The sequence below is a fragment of the Tachysurus vachellii genome, chromosome 13 (assembly GCF_030014155.1).
Source record: "Tachysurus vachellii isolate PV-2020 chromosome 13, HZAU_Pvac_v1, whole genome shotgun sequence".
NCBI lineage: Eukaryota > Metazoa > Chordata > Actinopteri > Siluriformes > Bagridae > Tachysurus > Tachysurus vachellii.
Window position 1 is genome coordinate 24,646,469 of NC_083472.1, and position 24,702 is coordinate 24,671,170.

The window sequence follows — 24,702 nt, forward strand, 5'->3', positions numbered from 1 at the left end:
CCACCTGGCCTCGTCAGCAAAAGATTTATGAGCTGGAGGGAAAACGAGGCAGTTTCCACCGGGGGGGCGGGGGATGGGGGGGGGGGGGGTGAGTAGGAGAAAAGTAACCCACGGAGAAACAGGATGCTTATATAGACTTCTCAGGAAGAGCGCGTCATTTGCAAAGTGTTGTGCTTTGCTTGTTTGGAACCAATTATATGGAAAGCGACGCTGCCACCCACTTCACTCCGATCTATACACACTGGAGTTCAGTTACAGTGCTGCAAGATAGCAGGGTTTAATGAAGCAATGGCACAGAGCAGCCCCAAAAAACAGCCATTAGGCAGAGTCTGCATATGCTACGGCTCCTCCGGTCTGTTTGTTCATCCATTTTCTTTTCCTTGTTTCAGCAATTCAACAAGCATCTGTGTTCATTATGTCCGGCGGCAGCCGGTGGAAACGGGCTCTCACGGCTAAACCCTCTCCGTCATACAAAAGAAAGAATAAAAATATATATCATCGATATACTGATTAATTTTTTGGCAGCTACAGTACATCAGGCGATTTGCTGTTGTACCACAATTCTCTAATTAGAACATGTTTATTCGTTTTCTACAACGGCAGCTCCGACATAAATCACAGGGTTAGATTAATGTGCTCGTTTCCATAGGAACGGCTCTTTCGCTCACGCGAGTTTCGTTCGACGTGGAATTGTTGATCTCTCAAACGTCTTTCATGACAGCCTTGTGTAATGTTTGTGGAAGGAGTCAACATTGTCAGAGCTGGACACCAGAGTGAGGAACAAAGCCTGAGGCTGACGTCTATAGTCCTGACTGTAGATTTGTACCCGTGTGAAATCAAGATGGATTGTGTTCTCCACTGGCATCCAAAAATGTCTTTAGATGAGAATAAAGGGCTGAACGATCTGTTATTTACAAAACCGTTAGATTTGTTTTCCAATTAAAATACAAATGGCATAAAAGGTCTGTTTGGTCTTTATGTCCCACATCACACACATTATTCCATGAATGAAGCTTTGTGATGTCATTGCATTTCCTTTACACAGCGCTAACAGTCTCATTGTTGAGGTCTGTTTAAACATATGTTTTTTTTAGTCTCATCCTTCGATCTACAATCATCACCAGCAATCCTACTGTATCACCAGCAAACCAAAACTATTCTGATTCCTTTCTGTTTCACTACTTTCGTTTTTAGACACATGATCGACTGGAGTGCTTCTCAAACCACGTGGTGAGGATCTGAGGAACAGAGGAAGGAGCAGGAAATTACACCAGGAGGTAAGACGCTTTTAAATCCTTATAATTAACACACCAGCGTTTACTTCCTAATCGAATTCGGAGGTTGTTTTAGTTTATAGCACTTTGGTTAACATTACCCACAATGCTCGTGAGAGCGGTACAGAGTGGGATTTAGCTCCTGGTTCATCTCTACCTAAAGACCACGATGCAGCAGCGCTTTAGTGTTTTAGCTCCATCACCTGTAATCTGAATAAACGGATCGAATTCTATGCAAATACCTACATCACAAGCCAAGCCGGATCTCTGGCATGAGTCAGCTGCGTTGCATTCGGGGTCCGATTTCTCACCAACGTCTTCACTACTTTTACCAACAAACACGTCAGAAATATTCCAGCTTATGCATATTTATTGAGATTTACTTTAATTAATTTAATAATTAACTCCCTAACAACTTGAAATAGGACATAAACCAACCCAAGACTGTCCTCTGTCTTATGTAGCTCTGTTTCTCGCTGTCTTCACAAAGCCACCGTAGCAGGGTGACATTTTCTTCCCAAAGGCCACATGTGAGATGGAATTACTGCAGAGTGTCAAGCGCGTCATCTCAACACGTTTAAATGGATGCTCTCAAATGCCAGCAGCCGCTAACGCGACGCAGAGCCGAGATCTTGCGTTTCCTGTCACGTTTCACGTCTGAGGTCCGACGGGAGAGAATCTGAGACCAAAATTGTAAGAAAAATCAAAAGTAGCATGTAGCTCAGGGACAGCAGGAAGTGAGCAGAGGAAATACAGTTAGCAGAAAATAAATCAATAAACCAACACCGCTGCCAGAGGAGTAATAAAATTAGGCACTAATTTTTTCTTTTTTTCCTCTTCTCCATCTTTCTCCATCTGAGCCTCGCACTCGTCTCTGCATTTGTGTCCTAATATAGTCAGAGTTGAGTGCTCTTCTGTCCTCCTCAGTGGAGTGCCTCTATTCAAATCTCGTCTTCCTAAATCAGCCCTGCTGCAATTACACACACACACACACACACACACACACACAGGTGGGAGGAGGAGGAGGAGGAGGAGGAGGAACATGCCACTGTAGGATGTGAAATGTCTATTATTGTGTGTGTGTGTGTGTGTGTGTGTGTGTGTGTGTGTGTGTGTGTGTGTGTGTGTGTCAGGCACAATTCCATAAAAGTCCAATAAAAATGAAATTGGAGACTAAAACAGGAAGTGATCTAAGAGGTTTGACCAATTGGGATGCACTTATTTCCAGGGATTACAGAACAGCGTAACAGATATTGCATCATCGGGTAGGCGTGGCCTATTTGATAATCTAACCCTAAACCTAACCGTAGTTTTTCGTTGTTTATTTTTGTTTATTTTTATTTTTTTTCGTTGTTTTCTAAAACATCTTAACTGTAAGATAATAAAGTATAATAGATATAAAATATAAAATCTACCTGTACAATTGTTTTGTCCTTCATTATCCATCGTAGGTTTGCTCTTTTTTTTTTTGTTTTTCCAAGACCTCCAGAAACACGCCCACTTTACGTCGTGGTAACAAAACCCCTGGAATTTAGTGAATGCCCTGACCAATCAGAAGATTCCAATCAGAATCAGAAGGTTCAGTTTATAATCTCCTTAAACTGGAGTTTTCCTCGTCAGGTTCATGGAGGAGATGTTCATTAGGGATCTAATGTAAGACTGGATTTCTATGAAGGTGAAGGTGTGGAGTGAAGAAGTCGAGTGCCCTGACTGAGCCCTGACTCTGACTCAACACCGCTGAACACCTTTAGGATGAACTGGAACTGGAGCCTCCTGAACATCTCAACATCAGAGTCTGATCTCATTGATGCTCTTGTAGCTAAACGAATGAACACAAATCTAGTGGAAAGCCTTCAGAGAAATATGAAGCTCATTATAACAGCAAGGTGAGAGGGAAAAAATCTGGAATGGATTTCTATGAAGCTTCAAACGTTAAAAGCTTTATACGAGTAAAATTCAATTGAATTGAAGTTTTCACACCTGAGTTTTCACACCTGAGTTTTCAGACTCTGGACTGGCAGAAACCAAGCAAGTCCTTAAAAAAATCCTTAAAAGCAGTCAGAACTTTTTTCCCACCTGTATTAAAACCCTTGGTAATTCAAGCCCTCTCTCACTTTCCTTCCTCTCTCTCTCTCTCTCTCTCTCTCTCTCTCTCGTTCTCAACACCTTTCTTAGCAGATGTTAATACTCCAAGGCGTTGTGCTAAACATGCCCCAAAACAGCCGGTCTCTAATCTGCATTACAAATTGCTGTTTCTTCCCACCGGCATTTTCCTTCATTGTTTCTTACATTATTTTGCATGACAAAAATATATTTTGCAACATTACACCCGGAATGCGCTTTATTAGACCCAATATAGCGGCCTGATTAAGCCATTAAAGACACATCTGCTATCCTAATTTCTTTGTAATTTATTGAGGACTTGGATGCATACTGCGGCAGCGGTGCTGACATTTTAATTAAGTCCAGTCAGTAAGAGTGATTATGGGCGTGGAGAAGGCTGTCTGGTGTTTGTAGGCTGGTGGAGGATGGATGGATACGTGTTATTGTGTGGTGATGTTTTGGTGATTTGCCTCCATGTGATGTTTCCTTTCTGTATTAAGCTACAGGGTCGATAGCTATGAATCTATTCATTCGTTCATTCATCTTCTACCGCTTATCCGAACTACCTCAGGTCACGGGGAGCCTGTGCCTATCTCAGGCGTCATCGGGCATCAAGGCAGGATACACCCTGGACGGAGTGCCAACCCATCACAGGGCACACACACACACACTCTCATTCACTCACACAATCACACACTACGGACAATTTTTCCAGAGATGCCAATCAACCTACCATGCATGTCTTTGGACCGGGGAAGGAAACTGGAGTACCTGGAGGAAACCCCCGAGGCACGGGGAGAACATGCAAACTCCACACACACAAGGCGGAGGCGGGAATCGAACCCCAACCCTGGAGGTGTGAGGCGAACGTGCTAACCACTAAGTCACCGTGGCCCCAGCTATGAATCTATTCAGATAAATTATGAATGAAATGATTCACTAATCAGCGTGAAAACATGAAGTTTGATTTACATGTCAACTGATCATGCTAAACTTTGTACACACTTCATATCCAGATAAGATTAAGACTAAATTGATCTAACTATGTTGAGTATCAGAGGCACCGTTGATCTCTGCTACTTCCTTCCAAGCTTTAGATTTCTTCCGATGTTGCTATACATATTTAATGAGATGTCGTATATGACAGGAACGTCTTCAGTTCTGAGAGAACTGAAGATATATTTGACCACATACAACATAGGGCTGTCATTCAGGCAGCAATGTCCGTAGCTTTCCAGTTTCCCTTCAAAGGAAATCAGAGGCTCAAACCCTGCTCCAGCATGATAATGTCCTTGTAGCAGCTCCATGAAGACATGGTGTGGAGGTGAAGGTGTGGAGTGAAGAAGTCGAGTGCCCTGACTGAGCCCTGACTCTGACTCAACACCGCTGAACACCTTTAGGATGAACTGGAACTGGAGCCTCCTGAACATCTCAACATCAGAGTCTGATCTCATTGATGCTCTTGTAGCTAAACGAATGAACACAAATCTAGTGGAAAGCCTTCAGAGAAATATGAAGCTCATTATAACAGCAAGGTGAGAGGGAAAAAATCTGGAATGAAATGTTCAACAAGAACATCAGATGGATTTGATGATTCGGGTGCACATACTTCTGTCCATTTAGTAAATACTGCTTGTCAGTTGTTAGTTTAAACCGAAGTGTTTCCATGCACATCCATTTTCAATATCTTTCTCTGTTTTCAAAAAAAAAAAAGGGGGCACGGTGGCTTAGTGGTTAGCACTTTCGCCTCACACCTCTAGGGTCGGGGGTTCGATTCCCGTCTCCGCCTTGTGTGTGTGGAGTTTGCATGTTCTCCCCGTGCCTCGGGGGTTTCCTCCGGGTACTCCAGTTTCCTCCCCCGGTCCAAAGACATGCATGGTAGGTTGATTGGCATCTCTGGAAAATTGTCCGTAGTGTGTGATTGTGTGAGTGAATGACAGTGTGTGTGTGTGCCCTGTGATGGGTTGGCACTCCGTCCAGGGTGTATCCTGCCTTGATGCCCGATGACGCCTGAGATAGGCACAGGCTCCCTGTGACCCGAGGTAGTTCGGATAAGCGGTAGAAGATGAGTGAGAGAGAGAGTGAGTGTTTGCAAAAAAGTGAAGGAATAAAGCTTATTCGAGATGTTTATTAGGAGCCGTGTATAAACACGAAGCCAAAACCTCCTTACACTGCAGCTGTAACATGCAGTGACGCAGTTGTGGCCTTTCGCAATATAATAGAACCCGTCTTCTTTTGGTAAGCAGTCGATGCTAAGTGTAATTACAGTCTAATGACAGTGTACGGTGTACGGAGTCTTTTCTTAGGTCTAATTTTCACGGTCTGTGTTTCTTCATTGTCTATAAGATGTAAAAGGCTATGTACAAGCTTTCAACCTTGGCGTCTATATTTCCCAGTTGCTTAGCAACAGTGTCCTCGTGAATGTAACCGCTTGAACAATGTGTTTGCCTTCTCATGCCGAAAGCACAAATTCATTAGAGAGTTTATAGAGTGCTATAAATGCTATATGATAAATCTTTGTCAATGTCACGATACAGTGCTGACTGTGACCCTGGAATACGCGTGGTAAGTCAATGTCGATGCTGTACACGTGATTATTTTCCATCGTTGTCTTGTACCTCTATTAACATGACACTTTTTATCCATTTATAGCTGCACTTGTCCTAGAACATCCATACTGTAAAACGTTCTTTTGACGTTACAGCTTTACCAGTTTGACTAGGACTGTTACGAAGTGCTGACACTGAAGACTCCTTACAGTACATACATGGTACATAAACATATAGGTGAAGCATCTTTGTGAATATGCAGTTACTATAGAAACCATTAATGTGGTATAAAATTTTTTTTGTTAGAGTAGAATAGAACTGAATTGTTATATCTATGTTACGTTACAGTCACAGTGAAGTTTAGTTTCTTCACATATCCCTGATTTGGAGGTTGTGGTCAGAGCACAGGGTCAGACATGGTACAGCACCAATGGAGCAGAGAGGGTTAAGGGCCTTGCTCAGGGGCCCAACAGTGAAAGCTTGTCAGTACTGGGGCTCGAAACCAGAACAACCCAGAGTCATAACCACTTAAACCAAAACTTCTGACCAACCAGAATCCAGAATTCATCGGTTTTGTCTTCCAATGGTATTTATAGCATTTCCTGATTGGTTAATGTCAGACCTGAAATAATATATAGTTGCTGTGATGATCCCCTGTCCAGAGGGTGGACAGGAGGCCGTAGCATCGATTTGATAAGTTTTTTTGTGCAACTGGAATTCCTCAGAGCTAACGGCTTAACCGCTGAGCTTCCACTGTGCTGTTTTTAAAGAAACAGATAGCACAGCAGTATGTGTTTGTGCAATGGGGCAAAAAAAAAAAAAAGCCTAAAAACCACTTCCTTTAGAGCTGAAGTGTGAGATTTGCTCTCTGCCTGTTGACCGTCTGTTTTAAACCAGCATGGAACACACAGGTAACAGCACGAGTGAAGAAGTTTGTCCTTCAAATCCAAAAGGATATTTTCTGGATGGCGAGACAAAGACACAGAGGAGTAAATGGAAGAGGCCTGAGGGCTTAGTCAGCCTGCTGTAAAGCTCTCTAAAAAGAATTTCTTTTGGAGCTCAAAATGGGAAAAAAAAATTTCCATCACAAAGAAGAGCACAGCCTCATTGGCACTCGGTCCCTCGCCATCAGCGGCCTGACGCGAAGGTTATATGAAAAACCGAATTAAAAGAAATTCCACAATAGCCCTGTTTCATTCTCCTACATTCTGAGGTCATCTCTAACCAGTGCCTTGTATTATCTCATCTTTTGACTTTGTCACATGGTAAGCTGTGATTTTGCAAAGCCTGAGGACATGCTTTATTTAACACACTGGCACGTGTTGCTCTATATTTGTAGTAAAAATTGCTTGGAGGGAGTTAGGGGGCGGGGTTATATCCTTAATCGCGATCAGTCGAAGCTTGTTAAGTGATCGTTACCGATTACACGAAACTTCAGAATGAGTGTCACCACAGTGTTAGGATACGACTGATAAATGCCGTGGATGCCGAATCATCAAATTGTGCTTGAAAAGTCGATCGTTCTTAAAGCTTGCACGGTTTTTTAATCTAAATCTCCATCAAACACAGGTTCTGCTTTTCATCGTCCATGAGAAAACACAGTAGGCGAGAAAACAAGTGCATGAGAATCTGAGCTTTTGAAGATTAGACTCAGATCAGAACCTTTATATTTCAATTGCAACTAGTCACGTCACATACCGTCTTAAGGCATGTCTTATTATCTCACATAAACTGGTTCAAAGCTGAATCTGACTGAACTTTCAGTGCACGGTATCAAGGCATCAGATCCAAGCTGTCAGGATCTTAGCCCAGACTTTTGCAGTGTGCCTTTTGTATACGTTTCGTGTTCACGTGTATGCCCCGCCCTTGTCTATTCCTTCCCGCCTCAGCACACGTGTCTCTTATGTGTCTAAGTGTCTACCGTATTTATTTGTGCCCCGTTGCTGTCACACCGGGAGCAGCAAGACATACCCAGATACACAGGATAGCTTCAAATAAACAGGGTTTAATAAATAATAAATACAAAGTACAATAACAAAGACGAAAACTAAACAGGACAAAGGACGAGGGTACACCGACGATCACTGACGATGATTCCACGCCGCCATTGGCAACGCAGCACGGTTAAGTAGACATCACAACAAACACATAGGGAACAGGTATGCAGAGAAGGGAGGAGTAAACAAGGGCGGGGCAGACACGTGACAGAAGCACGTGGCCATCATTACATTACATCATTTTCCTTCCATCATTACAGAATGAATAAACAGATTAATAAATGTTGCAAAATCTAAGTTCTGAGCTGCTTTAACATAATTACCTAATGTCCCTGAATAAACTCCAGAATAATCTTACAAACAGCTCGAACCAGACTGGAAAATTTGGTCCAGGATGCTGTTAGTGAATCCATCATAATGGGTCATGTTTCAGCTGTCTGGACATCCTGCTTTTAGAAAAAAATCGCTTAACTGCTTATGTCTAGATCCAGAAAAGCCATTAGACTTTACTCATTCATCATCATTGTGTTTATGATTCACTCATTTAAGCCTAAATTAAGGCAATGTATTCGGTTATGCTCTGCGATGGATAAAGATGTGATTAGCGCCGCACCCTCGCTGTACACTACGTCTAGGTCTGGATTGCATAAGCTGAGTCTTTACGTAACACTTCACTTCCTGGAACATAAAAGAACCAGGACATAGTTCATTCATTCATTCATTCATTTTCTACCGCTTATCCGAACTACCTCGGGTCACAGGGAGCGTCTCAGGCGTCATCGGGCATCAAGGCAGGACACACCCTGGATGGAGTGCCAACCCATCACAGGGCACACACACACACACTCTCATTCACTCACGCAATCACACACTACGGACAATTTTCCAGAGATGCCAATCAACCTACCATGCATGTCTTTGGACCGGGGCAGGAAACCGGAGTACCCGGAGGAAACCCCCGAGGCACGGGGAGAACATGCAAACTCCACACACACAAGGTGGAGGTGGGAATCGAACCCCCAACCCTAGAGGTGTGAGGTGAACGTGCTAACCACTAAGCCACCGTGTCCCCCCAGGACATAGTTTTGTGTTAAAAATGTACTAGAACCGTTTCATTATTAATAATCAAGGCTACTAAAGTATAGATATTAAGAACAGATATTCAGGCTTTTTAGCATAACACACTATAGTTTTGATTTCTTTCCCAACAAATTTCTAAGAGATCTTTTGTATAAACAACACGAGGTTGTAAGCCTAAAAAACTTTCACAGGCCAAAAGGAGTTGATGTTTTATCTCATAATATAACCAACCGTTCCTGGTAAAGAATCCGACAGGACATCCGACGGGATAAACAATAAAAATGTGGCATAAACCACCATCTGCTTTACACACAGTCCCTGCAGGGAGGTCCTGCCAAACAGATGCCGTATTACAGAGGAATAAAAATCGCTATTAATTAATATTTTAGCATTGTACGATCGGCGACCGGATCAACTGGGTTCTCTGGGAAGTGTTAACAAAAGCTATATGATAGCAATAATGTGTTTATTTATACAGTGTTTTGAATATCATTATTGATCAGACATGTGGCAGAACTTTGTATTTAGCTCTGTTTGTGTCAGTTGCCATCGTGCGCTAGCGGTGAGTTTCATGTTCTAGCACTTCAGTAGCGTGTATTTTAAGACATCGAGACCTCGAAGGACGGCTGCTCTGACGGTGAAGAAATCGCGGTCATTAGCATTGAGCTGGAAATTGTGCGTTGGCTTTCGAGCAAAGTGCTCGCTGAATTGAACTAGAATCACATCTGATAGTTCATTTGTATGCGTAATTCTAATTTTAATCCAAGCTTGAAACCACTTTTTTGTCACAATTTATGGCACCGTGTGCTCATTTTTAACGACCACGTTCACAACTGCCATGAAGATGTTTAATCAGGTAACTGGTTTAAAAATGTACAAAAAGAAAACGGTCCAGTTCAGTCATTACCATTTTGTGGTGAAAATGTTCACTAGACTCACATGGTATCACATTATATTCATTCATTCATGTTCTACCGCTTATCCGAACTACCCCAGGTCACGGGGAGCCTGTGTCTATCTCAGGCGTCATCAGGCATCAAGGCAGGACACACACACACTCTCATTCACTCACACAATCACACACTACGGACAATTTTCCAGAGATGCCAATCAACCTACCATGGGTGTCTTTGGACCGGGGAGGAAACCGGAGTACCCGGAGGAAACCCCCGAGGCATGGGGAGACTCCACACACACAAGGTGGGGGCGGGAATTGAACCCCCAACCCTGGAGGTGTGAGGTGAACATGCTAACCACTAAGCCACCGTGAGGCCATCACATTATTATTATATTATTATTATTATTATTATTATTATTATTATTATTATTATATATTATTGATTTATTTATTTTTTACCAGTATGACTGACCCATTCCTGATGCCGATTCCTGATGATTCAAGTGGCGGTTGAAGACCTACTTATTCAGGAAACACTTCAACTAGCAATTCATTCCTTATCTTTTGCATTTAAAAAAACAAAAAAAAACACAACCTTTGACACTTTTTCATTGTAACTTTGAACAAATGTTTTAAACTCATGGTATCTTAAGGATGTGACCTAGTGAGCCAGCATTAATGTATTCTTACTGTATGAACGTCGCTCTGGATAACCCGCTGACTAGACTGTATTGACTCTAGGAGTGTAAATGTATCACCGGATAACAACATGATATACAGATGTTTTCTGTCATGACAATATCCTACAACTACTCCATCATTATGAGGCCATTATCACATTACTGTGGCCAATTTATAGCCGATGCTTGACTTTTATTTTTACACATCTCTCCATGTAAATTTCCCCTCCAACCTTTAGGTACTAACTCATCCTTTATCTCAAGCTGTGGAATTATATTTTCCTCCCGGAAACCCGTTTTCTCTTTCTCTCTATCTCTCTTTTCAACAGGTACAAACAGATATATTTGTATTATTTTCATCTGTTGTTTTTTAGTAGGTCTCATCTCTCAGGGCTATGGTGTTTCCTTTGTTTCCATTAACCACAGCCTCCATTATCCCATTATCACAGCCTCCATTATCACATAGAACAAAATATGAAGAAAATGTATCTTACCTGCAATCCGTGGTGGCTCCACTCCACTCGAAATAGCACCGGAGGTGACATTTTAATAAAATAATAGTGTAGGTTGTGCTTGTGTTTCTGCACACAGGCAGGTGACAGAATGAGTTTCGACTCAGTGAACTTCTCTTTCTAACAATAGCGTGAGGTCTGTAGGAGGTTCTGTTTATATAGAGCACAGCATGATCTGTTTTTAATGCCAATATGGACGCACTCGCCACGTTATGCGCTACTCATTATGCTTAGTATGTCAGCATGCGTGCCTTATGATCCCGCTCATATTCTGGCTGCATGTGTAAACAAGGACTGTATAGATTCTTTTCTTAACTCAACTAATTACTTTAATTTACACACTTAGCCCTTAAACCACTGTCTGAATTGCAGTTGCACAAGTTACACAGTGTCTGTGTGGGTTTTCCTCCAGGTTCACCAGTTTCCTGTCCATCAACAGTGGATGTCTCATATATCAGATTGTGTGTGCACATGGTACGTTGCGATGACCTGTCATACAGTACCTTAAGTGTCGAATCCTCCCACTTTGTCCTCAGTGTTCCTCAGATCCACCACAATCAATCAATTAATTTGGCTGTTAAAGATGAATGAATGGATAAATCAGAGTTTATAAGCTTTCACTGGACTTCTTGGGCGGTGGCGGCTCAACTGGTGAAGGCTCTGGGTTGTTGATTGGAGGATCAGGGTTCAAGGCCCAGCACAGCCAAGCTGCCACTGCTGGGCCCTTGAGCAAGGCCCTCAACCCTCCCTGCTCAAGGGGTGCTGTATCATAGCTGCCCCTGCACTCTGACCCCAACCTCCTCAGTTGGGGTATGTGTAGAAAAGAACTCCACTGTGCTGTAATGTATACGTGGTGATAATAAAGGCTTCTATGCCCCCTGTTATAAGGCGGAATGAGGAATAACCAGTGCTGAAGGGAATATAACCAACACACCAAATTTCAACCCAGTTGAAGACAATGAGAGTTTTTAAAGTGACAGTTTAGACCCTGTTCTCCACCCCATCATCAAAACACCAGCTGAGCGAACGTCTTTGAAAGATTTCTAGAATCGATGCGAAGGTGCATGAAAAATGTTCTATATATAAATCATTGTGACTTTGCACACAAGACCACAAGACCAATATTTGTATGTCACTTGTTCGGGAAATTGATGAAATAATATTTACCCGTGTTTCATTTCCCTCACCTTCTGTCTGTCTTTTCCATTCAGCATGGGGTTTATATCCGATACCTGCTTCACTCAATAACTCAATCTCTAGCCGTTATCTCGCAGTGGGTGCTGTTGTTACTTAGCACCGGGACATGACCGTGTTTTTCTCCATCTGAATGAGACACAGTCCCTCAGGCATCACTAAAAAGGATACGGAGGACAACCATCGACGATATCTAAGCCAGATTAGAATAGAGGTAGCATCTGTACAAGCAGTGAACTGACCAATAAAGAAGGCCACAGCTTTGGTTTTTGAGGTCTGCATTTTCAGTCTAGTATTCAGAAAGGTTTAATTTATTCATAGTTCATGCCGATTAGCCTGTTTACGCATTTCCTTACAGAAGACTGGCCAAAAAAAAGTGTCCCTGCACTGATGAGTGCGCTCACTGTATTCGAGTGTGAGCTACTGCCTGTTAAGTAAGATTGAGTGCAGGTGCTTCAAGGGGAGATTGCTTTCAGGAAAAGGGTGTTTTGTCTACTAAATAGATCTTTAACGTGAGCCGACTGGATTTATTTCTTACATCTTCATGCATTTTTCATGCACGGCCGTCCTGGGAGCATTTGGCCCAGCCAATAAACCCGTCCGGCTTGATGCATGCGGGTCGTGGTGAAATTAGACTGATCCATGCCCAAATCACATCGGTGCAGGTCTGCGTCAGCGTTTCTGTCACTCAACTCCCCGAGCTTGGTTTATTTTTTACCATAGTCCCTGAGAGATGGCTCGCTCGTTCACTCTTTCACTCTCTCTCTCAGCTTTAAATATTAAACCCAATGCTATCATGAGTACAGCCTGCGAATAATGATGTGGTGTATATTGTTACACTAAGTCATTCATAAATTAAAATATGTGTGCTGAATTTTATCAGCTACAACAATGGGCCATATTAGCAGATACACCTACTGTACCATGTACACCTACCTACCGTGTCTGTATGACGTACACGGATAGTCTCCAATACCGTGTCTGTACCGTGTCCACCTATATTGTGTTCTTGTTGTGTCCACCTATATTGTGTTCTTGTTGTGTCCACCTATATTGTGTTCTTGTTGTGTCCACCTATATTTTGTTCTTGCTGTGTCCACCTATATTGTGTTCTTGTTGTGTCCACCTATATTGTGTTCTTGCTGTGTCCACCTATATTGTGTTCTTGCTGTGTCCACCTATATTGTGTTCTTGCTATGTCCACCTATATTGTGTTCTTGCTGTGTCCACCTATATTGTGTTCTTGTTGTGTCCACCTATATTTTGTTCTTGCTGTGTCCACCTATATTGTGTTCTTGCTGTGTCCACCTATATTGTGTTCTTGTTGTGTCCACCTATATTGTGTTCTTGTTGTGTCCACCTATATTGTGTTCTTGTTGTGTCCACCTATATTGTGTTCTTGCTGTGTCCACCTATATTGTGTTCTTGCTGTATCCACCTATATTGTGTTCTTGTTGTGTCCACCTATATTGTGTTCTTGCTGTGTCCACCTATATTGTGTTCTTGCTGTATCCACCTATATTGTGTTCTTGTTGTGTCCACCTATATTGTGTTCTTGCTGTGTCCACCTATATTGTGTTCTTGTTGTGTCCACCTATATCGTGTTCTTGCTGTGTCCACCTATATTGTGTTCTTGTTGTGTCCACCTATATTGTGTTCTTGCTGTGTCCACCTATATTGTGTTCTTGTTGTGTCCACCTATATCGTGTTCTTGCTGTGTCCACCTATATTGTGTTCTTGTTGTGTCCACCTATATCGTGTTCTTGCTGTGTCCACCTATATTGTGTTCTTGTTGTGTCCACCTATATCGTGTTCTTGCTGTGTCCACCTATATTGTGTTCTTGTTGTGTCCACCTATATTGTGTTCTTGTTGTGTCCACCTATATTGTGTTCTTGTTGTGTCCACCTATATTGTGTTCTTGCTGTGTCCACCTATATTGTGTTCTTGTTGTGTCCACCTATACCACATCCACAAAGTCGTGGCCTAACGGTTAGAGAGTCTGACTCCTAACCCTAAGGTTGTGGGTTCGAGTCTCGGGCCGGCAATACCACGACTGAGGTGCCCTTGAGCAAGGCACCGAACCCCCCCAACTGCTTCAGCATAAATGGCTGCTCACTGCTCTGGGTGTGTGTTCACGGTGTGTGTGTGTGTGTTCACTGCTGTGTGTGTGTGTGCACTTTGGATGGGTCACCATACAGTACTTAGCCGTATGTCACGTCACTTTCACTTTCACGGTCCCATATATGCACCATGTCCATCAACTTATACCATGCACCTACTATATGCACCTACACCATACATCTACACCATACACCTACACCAAACACCTACACCATATATCTACACCATACATTTACACCATACACCTACACCATACACCTACACCATACATCTACACCATACATCTACACCATACACCTACACCATACACCTACACCATACATCTACACCATACACCTACACCATACATCTACACCATACACCTACACCATACATCTACACCATACACCTACACCATACACCTACACCATACACCTACACCATACATCTACACCATACATCTACACCATACACCTACACCATACACCTACACCATACATCTACACCATACACCTACACCATACATCTACACCATACATCTACACCATACACCTACACCATACATCTACACCATACATCTACACCATACACCTACACCATACATCTACACCATACACCTACACCATACACCTACACCATACACCTACACCATACACCTACACCATACATCTACTCTATACATCTACACCATACATCTACACCATACATCTACACCATACACCTACACCATAGATCTACACCATACACCTACACCATACATCTACACCATACATCTACTGTGCACCTTCTGTGTCAACCCTATACCATGTTTAAAGTCCATTTTTCTTCCTGTACACAATGCCCATCTCTTTCAAAAGCCCACCATAATCTCAACTTTAGGGAACGACTAAATCTGCTTTCGCCATGTAGCCATGGAAACCGTTATCATCACTAAGCAATATCTCTAAAGTTACAGAAGAAAAGAGTCTTTGAGTGCCATTTAAAAAAGCAACCCTCAACAACCCTCTTTACCTCGTTCACTCTTTCTCCACTCCTTCACTGTTCTATCCCATTTTCTGACACTTGTTTGCACCTCTATTCTTTCCATCTATTCTCATCCTTCTACACTTGATCCTTTATTCCTCAGCCGGGTCTCTCATGTACCTTTCAAAGGCTCCGCTCTTCCTCTCATACACCAATATGACCACATTACACATATCCGATCCACCAATCCCTCACTCCTATATTCCTCCAGCCCTTTTTTTATTACCTCCAATCCTCCTTCACTCCTGCACACTTCCATCCCTTTTAACTGCCACCCTTTCACTCCTCCTTAACACCTTCTCTTGACCATTCCACTTTTCACTCCTTCATTCTTTCATTCCATTCATCTTTTATTTGTTTCTCCAAATTTTCCCTTCTTTTTCCCACTCTTATACACTTTTGTTCCTCCGTTCTTCTACTCACATATTTTTTTTTACTCCATCCCTCCTTCACACCTTCTCTCCAACCTCCTCTCCTCGCCTTTCTTGATGCCTCAACCCACTCTTTAATTCATTATTCTTCGATCTTTTCAGCTTTCCATCCCTTTGTCCTTTTATTCTTTCACTTGTCATACCTTCATTGCTTCACCTCATTCATCCACACCTCCTTTCCTCTATACTTCCCCAATATTTTCAATCCTCCATTCCTCCGTTTCTTCAGTCGTTTTTACTCTTTCACCCATGAATCGCTCTGCACCAATCCATCACTCTTTAATTCCTTCAGTCCTTCTTTTCTTGATGTTTTAACCCTTTACTTTATTCGTCCTGACGTCAGTTTCTCTACTTCACTACGACAATACTTCCTTTCTTTACCCTATTCATCATAACCCATTTCTTCTTCTTCTTATACCACATTTTTATTCCGTCACATCTGCGCACCTTCAACCCACCATTCATCCAATTTCTCCATTTTCTATCCTTCATCTCAGACTTTCCTCCTTTTTACACTTCTACTTTTTAAAGCCTCTATTTCTCCACACATCCTCCCTTATTCCCTGCCACCTGTCCACTCCTCCACTCTTCCTCTCCTCCTCATCTTCACAGATGTGCCCAGAGTGCTGAATGAGTCACCTAAAGGAAGGAACAGTGTGTTGCATTAAGACGCTTTGAGCTTCACAACAACAGCAATCATCAATAATCTCACACGTAATGCTAGACCAGAAGAGAAAGCGACTCCGCAGAAAGCCTTTTATTCACTATGGAAACAAGACAAGATCTCTTATTCTTCTCACAAGGATTCTATTATTGTATAGATTCATAGACTGAATAGATTCAAAACACTGACAGTGTCAATAGAATCCTTTCTTTTATTTCCTTTCCAAAATCCACATAATGCATGTTCTAATTTCTACACATATAATAAGCTCATTATTTCCCTAATCTCTTCCTCTCTACAAAACGCCTTCCTCCACCTTTCACTCCATGTTATATATACATAGACATCCTTAAATAACTGCAGCAGACAGGCTAAGTAACAGGAAACGACTCTTAGGCAATGGCTTTTAAATGCCAGCTATCCTTTTTCCTGACTGGAACGACTTCCTGTTCTCTTACATTAAGCCTTTCTTTTCATTCTTCAGCTTGACATGCTGCTTAGAATAAAGCATTCATTGCTATTATGCTATATAATAATTTAGTACTGTTAGCCGAGACAGCTGGTGGTTATCCGGTAGTTTGCAGATCTATCAGAAGCTTGGTAAAGTTTTACACAGCTGTAGATTAGTGAGGGGGGGCAGGGTGGCTTAGTGGTTAGCACGTTCGCCTCACACCTCCAGGGTTGGGGGTTCGATTCCCACCTCCGCCTTGTGTGTGTAGAGTTTGCATGTTCTCCCCGTGCCTCGGGGGTTTCCTCCGGGTACTCCGGTTTCCTGCCCCGGTCCAAAGACATGCATGGTAGGTTGATTGGCATCTCTGGAAAATTGTCTGTAGTGTGTGATTGTGTGAGTGAATGAGAGAGTGTGTGTGTGTGTGTGTGTGCCCTGTGATGGGTTGGCACTCCGTCCAGGGTGTATCCTGCCTTGATGCCCGATGACGCCTGAGATAGGTACAGGCTCCCCATGACCCGAGGTAGTTCGGATAAGCTGTAGAAGATGAGTGAGTGAGAGTGAGTGTAGATTAGTGAGACTAGCCTAGCAGTCCTGGAGCTGGTGCTTTGTACGTAATAATCCACTAGGGTTTTTCTGTTTGGAGACACTCTCGTCCTGCTACATGCTGTCTTCGGGATCCTGGGAGAATTGCCAAAAGAGACGACTTATTCAGATGTCAAGATATCAAAGTTTATTCCGAAGTATGAGCTTATAATATAAAGAGTTTGGTAAGCAAGACGAATGTATGTGGACGGATCTGATTGGCCAGGGACAGGAGGGGTTTTGTCAGAACGAACGTAAGGAAAGACCTAGCGCTAACTCCTGCTACAGTACAAACGCTGGTTCCTTCACAAATCTCTTCTGTCCTGGAGATGTCAGAAAATGTATCTTTGACTCTTACAAAGCTCTAACACCGGAGACTCCTTTCATACCTGTTACATATAGAACTCTGAATTATCTGTTGCTCTAAAAAGGTGATGTTTTAGAATGAGGGCGTAAATATAAATGTGCGATTTGGGTTGTAGAGGATAAAACAGTCAGAGCTGCTGTCGGAGGAAATGAATGAACTCCTTCTGACCAATCAGAAGCCAGAATTCAAAGGTGCTGCGTTAGTGATATTTTCTGGTTGGTTCTAAAATATGTTGCATTTTTGAACTCAATACTGTCGCTCATTTATACACACACACACACAAACGCACACACACACACACACACACACACAAACGCACACAAACGCAAGTGTCGAGCGATTCATTTGTGCTCCATGAGGTTGAAGTAAATCAGCAGTGACTGCCATTAAGAGCCATCGCTCCTCGCAGACACTCTGGCGTTTTCACCGCCGCTCCGTCTCAGTGCGCTGACTCGCCAGGATGTGACAGGGTTTGTTAATATCACGTCATGTCTGTTTGGGAGTAGATAATATCATGTGATTGGTACAAACAAGAAATTAATAGTGAAATGTAATCACGCAGTGAAATGGTACTGAATGCTGCGAGCCGTGAAAAAATACGCAACACTTAACAGTTAGAGCTGAAAACACAACAAATATCAGATATTTCTGTCATACACAACGTCAATAAAAGTGACAAAGAAGACGAAATTCTTTGTATCGGAACAAATAGGGTGTGACAGAAGTGCCGTGGAGTTCAAGGCCTCCTGTATCTTTGTTTGGAAGCTCGGATTGTCGGATTCACGGACGTTCAAATGTCGAGGATTTCTGCCTGAGTGACACTGAAGGACCCTCAGGACTTCGCCTTGTCTTTTTTTCTTTGCATCTCTTTTCTATTTTATCACCCAGCTGAGCTTTTCTTGCACTTGTAATATTAAGTCCCCTTTGCCTTCTTCAGATACTTCGAAGCTTTGGATAAATGACAACCTTAAACAGCTTCTGGACAGTTCCATGCTACTGATTGTGCGACTGGGAACTTTTCAATTTTGGGACTGGTTTGTATTATTTAGCTGAAGGCGACTCGCTCATCGGACCAGGGAGGAAATTCAGGCCTGGTGTTTTGTCTGAAAATGACATGATTGTCATTATAGATTAAACCCAAGTATCGGACAAAGCTGGACGTGACACAGGAAACAAGATGCAGCTTTTCAAACATCACTGGTTCTTACACTTTCCTAGACTGGTACATCAGTGCAAGGAATATATGTTGGGTTTGTCGTGGAAGGTTTGAGGTTTGAGAGATTTTAAAGTATAAAGTATCACACTGGTAGACACGGGCAAGAGTAAAAAGGTTTCACAATTTATTGTGCTCAGCTGCGCAGCAGGACCCAACACTCCGCGTATAGCATGAAAGATGAAGGGCCACCTTCACTGATTACATCAAGATTTTATAGACAGAACTCAAACAGAGAAGACATAAAAGCAAAACATCATCAATCATTGGCTCAGAATCACCACATGCTTGTCTCCTGATCAAGCTAATCTGACCAGGCCAAGGTCTGCTAGAAGGTCTACTAGAAGATTCACTGGACGTTGTTTATGCCTAATTCCTGGCAACTCGTCTCCAGTCCCTACTGCCCTTGTCATAATCTTAAGAAAACAACCGATGACAATGTCAGTCTCTGGTCACTACAGATACAAGGTAAAAGCATAGAAGGACAAGATCTTATAAACATCTTTAGATTAGAAATTTCCACCACAGGTTTTAGTTACACGTGCGACACCTACAGGATTATACCTACAGGACATACAGAACCATTCACTCACTCACTCACTCACTCATTTTCTACCGCTTATCCGAACTACCTCGGGTCACGGGGAGCCTGTGCCTATCTCAGGCGTCATCGGGCATCAAGGCAGGATACACTCTGGACGGAGTGCCAACACATCACAGGGCACACACACACACACTCTCATTCACTCACACAATCACACACTACGGACAATTTTCCAGAGATGCCAATCAACCTACCATGCATGTCTTTGGACCGGGGGAGGAAACCGGAGTACCCGGAGGAAACCCCCGAGGCACGGGGAGAACATGCAAACTCCACACACACAACGCGGAGGTGGGAATCGAACCCCCGACCCTGGAGGTGTGAGGTGAACGTGCTAATCACTAAGCCACCATGCCCCCCCGGATGTGAACCAGTGACACTAATTACACTGTTATAAGATTTATACAAACTTCAGTCAAGCCTGTTTTGTATAATCTGTGGTACTACTGTGTGTGTGTTTGTGTGTGTGTGTGTTTCTGTCAAGGACAAACTATCACGTTAATAAGAGATGACAGCAATCGTACACCATCAGTTTGTTGCGTCTCCTCTGCGACAATCAGACAGAGAGTTTCTCTTTCAGGGAGATTTACTTCCTCCATCTTCAGCACTGCATATTTAATGAACTAAAAACTCTCCTCTGAACGAATAAAAGCAGCAATAAGAGGATCGGCTTAATGATGAAGTAAAAATTCAATTTTTTGGCTCACGGGAAGTTTTTTTTTCCTTCTTTCCTCCATCTCTCTCTTGCACTTTAATAGAATGAATTGAAATGCGCCGCAGCCTGCTGCTATCGCACGCTGGAATGGATTGTTTCTTTGCGTCCTTTCAGAGAGGCTTAGAGAAGATGTTTTATTTAATTTTTGCTAATGCACTGAATATTCCTTCAGGCTGCTTTTTCTTGTTATCCTGTAAAAAAAAACCTTCCGTGACATCCATAAAATGCACAAATGATTCCTGTCATATCTGGTGCTTATGGGAAAGCTGCGGCACTGGGACACGAGCACAGAGCTGGACATCACAGACAGATATTTTAAAGAGACTGTCTCATGCATAAGTATTCACCCCCTATAGATTTTCAGCATCGTGAGCTGAAATTGAATTCCCCGGTGTTTTATGTCATGAATGCTAAACAATATCAGCTTTAAGAATTGAATTTAGTTGACAAAACTATTTACAAATTCAACCAAAATACGTTTGCATAAGTATTTACCCCTCTTGGTGTAAAATGATTTATCCAACATGGATCAAAAGCCATGAATGTTTTAGGAGATTGGAGAGTGACTGAGATCATGTCCACAATGAGATCATGTCCACATCATGTCCACACTGAGATCATGTCCACACTGAGATCATGTCCACACTGAGGTCATGTCCACACTGAGATCATGTCCACATCATGTCCACACTGAGATCATGTCCACACTGAGGTCATGTCCACACTGAGATCATGTCCACACTGAGATCATGTCCACACTCAGATCATGTCCACACTCAGATCATGTCAACACAAATTATGTCCACACAGAGATCATGTCCACACTGAGATCATGTCCACACTGAGATCATGTCAACACTGAGATCATGTCCACACTGAGATCATGTCCACACTGAGATCATGTCCACACAGATCATGTCCACACTGAGATCATGTCCACACAGATCATGTCCACACAGATCATGTCCACACTGAGATCATGTCAACACTGAGATCATGTCAACACTCAGATCATGTCCACACTGAGATCATGTCCACACTGAGATCATGTCCACACTGAGATCATGTCCACACTGACTTCCTGTCCTGAGAGTGCTGGTTTGTCACAGTTCTATACAGTTTTCCTTCCAGGACACGAGCAGGACGTCTTCTAAACTTTAAAGACTTCATTTAAATTCTTCTCTTAACTTTCACTTGTGCAATAAAGAACATGATGCCTAAAGATTGGGCTCTGGCTGAGAGGAAACGCAGACTGAACACTGAGCCATAATGTAATTACCCTGAGTCTTTTAAAGAAGTGTGTGAGGGCAATATTTCCTGAGAGATGGGGGGGGAGAGAGAGAGAGAGAGAGAGAGAGAGAGAGAGAGAGAGAGAGAGAGAGAGAGAGAGAGAGAAAGTTAAAAGGAAAGAAAGAAAAAGAGAGACAAAAGGAGGTACAGTGAGCAAGATTAAGAAAGCAAAAGTAGCACAGAGAGAGTGAGAGAGAGAGAGAGAGAGAGAGAGAGAGAGAGAGAGAGAGAGAGAAAGTTAAAAGGAAAGAAAGAAAAAGAGAGACAAAAGGAGGTACAGTGAGCAAGATTAAGAAAGCAAAAGTAGCACAGAGAGAGTGAGAGAGAGAGAGAGAGAGAGAGAGAGAGAGAGAGAGAGAGAGAGAGAGAGAGAGAGAGAGAGAGAGAGAGAGAGAGAGAGAGAGAGAGAGAGAGAGAGAGAGAGAGAGAGAGAGAAAGTTAAAAGGAAAGAAAGAAAAAGAGAGACAAAAGGAGGTACAGTGAGCAAGATTAAGAAAGCAAAAGTAGCACAGAGAGAGTGAGAGAGAGAGAGAGAGAGAGAGAGAGAGAGAGAGAGAGAGAGAGAGAGGGACAGGGAGAGAGAGAGAGAGAGAGAGAGAGAGAGAGAGAGAGCGAGGGAGAGAGAGAGAGAGAGAGAGCGAGAGAGAGAGAGAGAGAGAGAGAGAGAGAGTGAGAGAGAGAGAGGGAGGGAGGGAGGGAGAGAGAGAGAATGTAAAATTCCAACTTTACTTCTGACAGACCAAAGACCTGACACTGGAGACTCCTTCCATAACAATAAATGTATGTCTCCTTTGTATGTAAGCTTTTTTATTTTGTTTACGCGTGCCGTGAATGAGCCGTTACTATAGAAACACTACCGTATTAGACCGACCGCTCTGATAGAAACCTGCACTACGGTCAGATCTGCGGTTATAGAGAATAAATAAGAACTTCAGCAGCGCTGTGATTAAAATCAAGACCTGCTCTTGTGTTTATATAAAAACTCAGGAAGTCTCTGTAGACAAAACAAACCATATGCCTGACATTAATTATCCATATGGTTGGTTATGCTAGCAAGAATTAGCACTGTATTTTACTCACCTCTGCAAAAAGTAGCACAACACCAACAAATTCTTCTGTTAATCAGGAAACGCAGATGGAAAACCAGCTTGTGTTTCAAACCTCACGCTGTATACAAGATGGAACTGTTAATATCTCAGAGATGGACAGAGTCGCTTATTTATTAACTCATGCGTTCAGGCTGTACATCGAGCCACGATGATGCTGAACACAGGAATGCAAGGCCACTATGTTTACAGGAGGATTAGATCAAATGTTCAACGTCGTTGCTGTTATGGATAAACTATTAGACTGAAAGAGGAAATAAAGAAATACGTTGAAGGTTAAAATCAACCTCCTAAAGTATCCGAGCAGCTCTGACTCATTAAGAATAACGTCATCAACCTGCCATCAAACTCCCAGCAGACTTGTAGTGAAAGGACCCTGTGTGAGAGAGTATATTAATCTGAATATCCTGCAAGTACACATTCAAAATATGGCCGCCGTCTGAATACCAATACAATACCGTTCGAGTACGAGAGAACAAATTGGGGAATATATAGAACAGAAGCCTTTATTTTGTCACATATCGTCGCTGTCAGACGGAATCCTCGTATCTCCAAAACCGTTATTTTTCAGGAAATTAAAATAACGCCGTACCTTATCTGCAGTACACAGGGTTTAGTCCGCGTTGCAGTGGATTGTCTTGCGCTAAATTCCTGTCCTCAGACGAGCACCAGATCTAACGGGGGTCAAGATTTTTTTTTCTTTGAGCCCAGTGTTTTGAAGACATTTACCTCAGAAGACGTGTTGATTCGTTGCGACTCTTCTTGAGGAGAAATATGCCGTGAAGCTCTCCCACGGAGTGAGGAAGAGGTGGACAGTGAAGTGTCCAATGGACTTATGAGATTTGCGCTCAAGCTATTTTCACGACTTTAGATTGGTTAATAACTTGTAAAAATAACAGACCCACGTGGGGACTGACCAATAGCATCGATATGTGAAAAAATATGAAATTGGCCAAATTTGGACATACGAGGTTTCCGCCCGACAGCGACGATATACAGGTTGGGGACAGAGAACAGGGTCAGCCATGATACAGCACCCATGGAGAAGTAAGCGTTAAGGGCCTTGCTCAAGGGCCCAACAGTAGAAGCTTGGCAGTGCTGGGGCTTGAACCCTGATCCTCCAATCAATAACCCAGAGCCTTAACCACTTAAACCACCACCAAGTGGTGCCCTCACCAAGTAACTAAACAAACTAGCATTGCGTCTCAAAACTAGCGTGCTTACTGTATATACTCGTCTAGACAGTTATTGAGCACTAACACTAACCTCTTTTCTTCTTATACAGTATGTCGGTGTTTGAATTTCCTCTCACACCTAAATATGGTCTTATGGAGTTACAGATGAATTGAATATCGCTGTAAAAGAAATCACTACGACTTTAACAGTTTAGCAGGTTAAGCCGATGTTTCAGGTCTGCTGTGGTATGTAGTGGATTTTGAGGGAGTCGCTTTTAAACCTCAAACACTAGCGCTCATGACGCCACTGCTGCTATACAGTGTACTGTATATAATACGAGAGAGAGAGAGAGAGAGAGAGAGAGAGAGAGAGAGGGCTTCAGCTCACTCAGAGGAATAATAAATATCTTTACACTTCAGTGCTGCTGAATACTGGATTCTGATTGGTCAGACAGTGTTGAGTAATTCTAATAGCAGGAGCTGTGGCAGTAATGCAGTTGTAAATCACAGCTGTATAGTAATGCACTCTAACGCTCTCATACGAATATATCCTTAGTCACTGCCTGCTAGACTATAAACCTCTCTTTTCAAAGGAAATACAGGGTAAATAAAGTCTTCTGTTCAATCCAGGCCTATTTTGGATTGAAATCTAAATATACTGTAGTTATGATTATTTACAGCTACAGAGCGAGC

General features: G+C 42.6%; 2 protein-coding genes across 3 annotated transcripts in view; one reads left to right on the top strand and one right to left on the bottom strand.

Annotated features, from left to right (window-relative positions):
- Positions 1-24,702, bottom strand: part of grhpra (glyoxylate reductase/hydroxypyruvate reductase a) — a 459,032-nt gene that overhangs the window by 228,218 nt on the left and 206,112 nt on the right. The window lies entirely within an intron of this gene.
- The window catches only part of lingo2 (leucine rich repeat and Ig domain containing 2), a 246,724-nt gene that overhangs the window by 87,995 nt on the left and 134,027 nt on the right, over positions 1-24,702 (top strand). For both annotated transcript variants that reach the window (XM_060885168.1, XM_060885167.1), the window contains exon 3: positions 1,195-1,277. The gene's annotated coding sequence lies outside the window, so the exon portion shown is untranslated. The remainder of the gene's footprint in view (positions 1-1,194; positions 1,278-24,702) is intronic.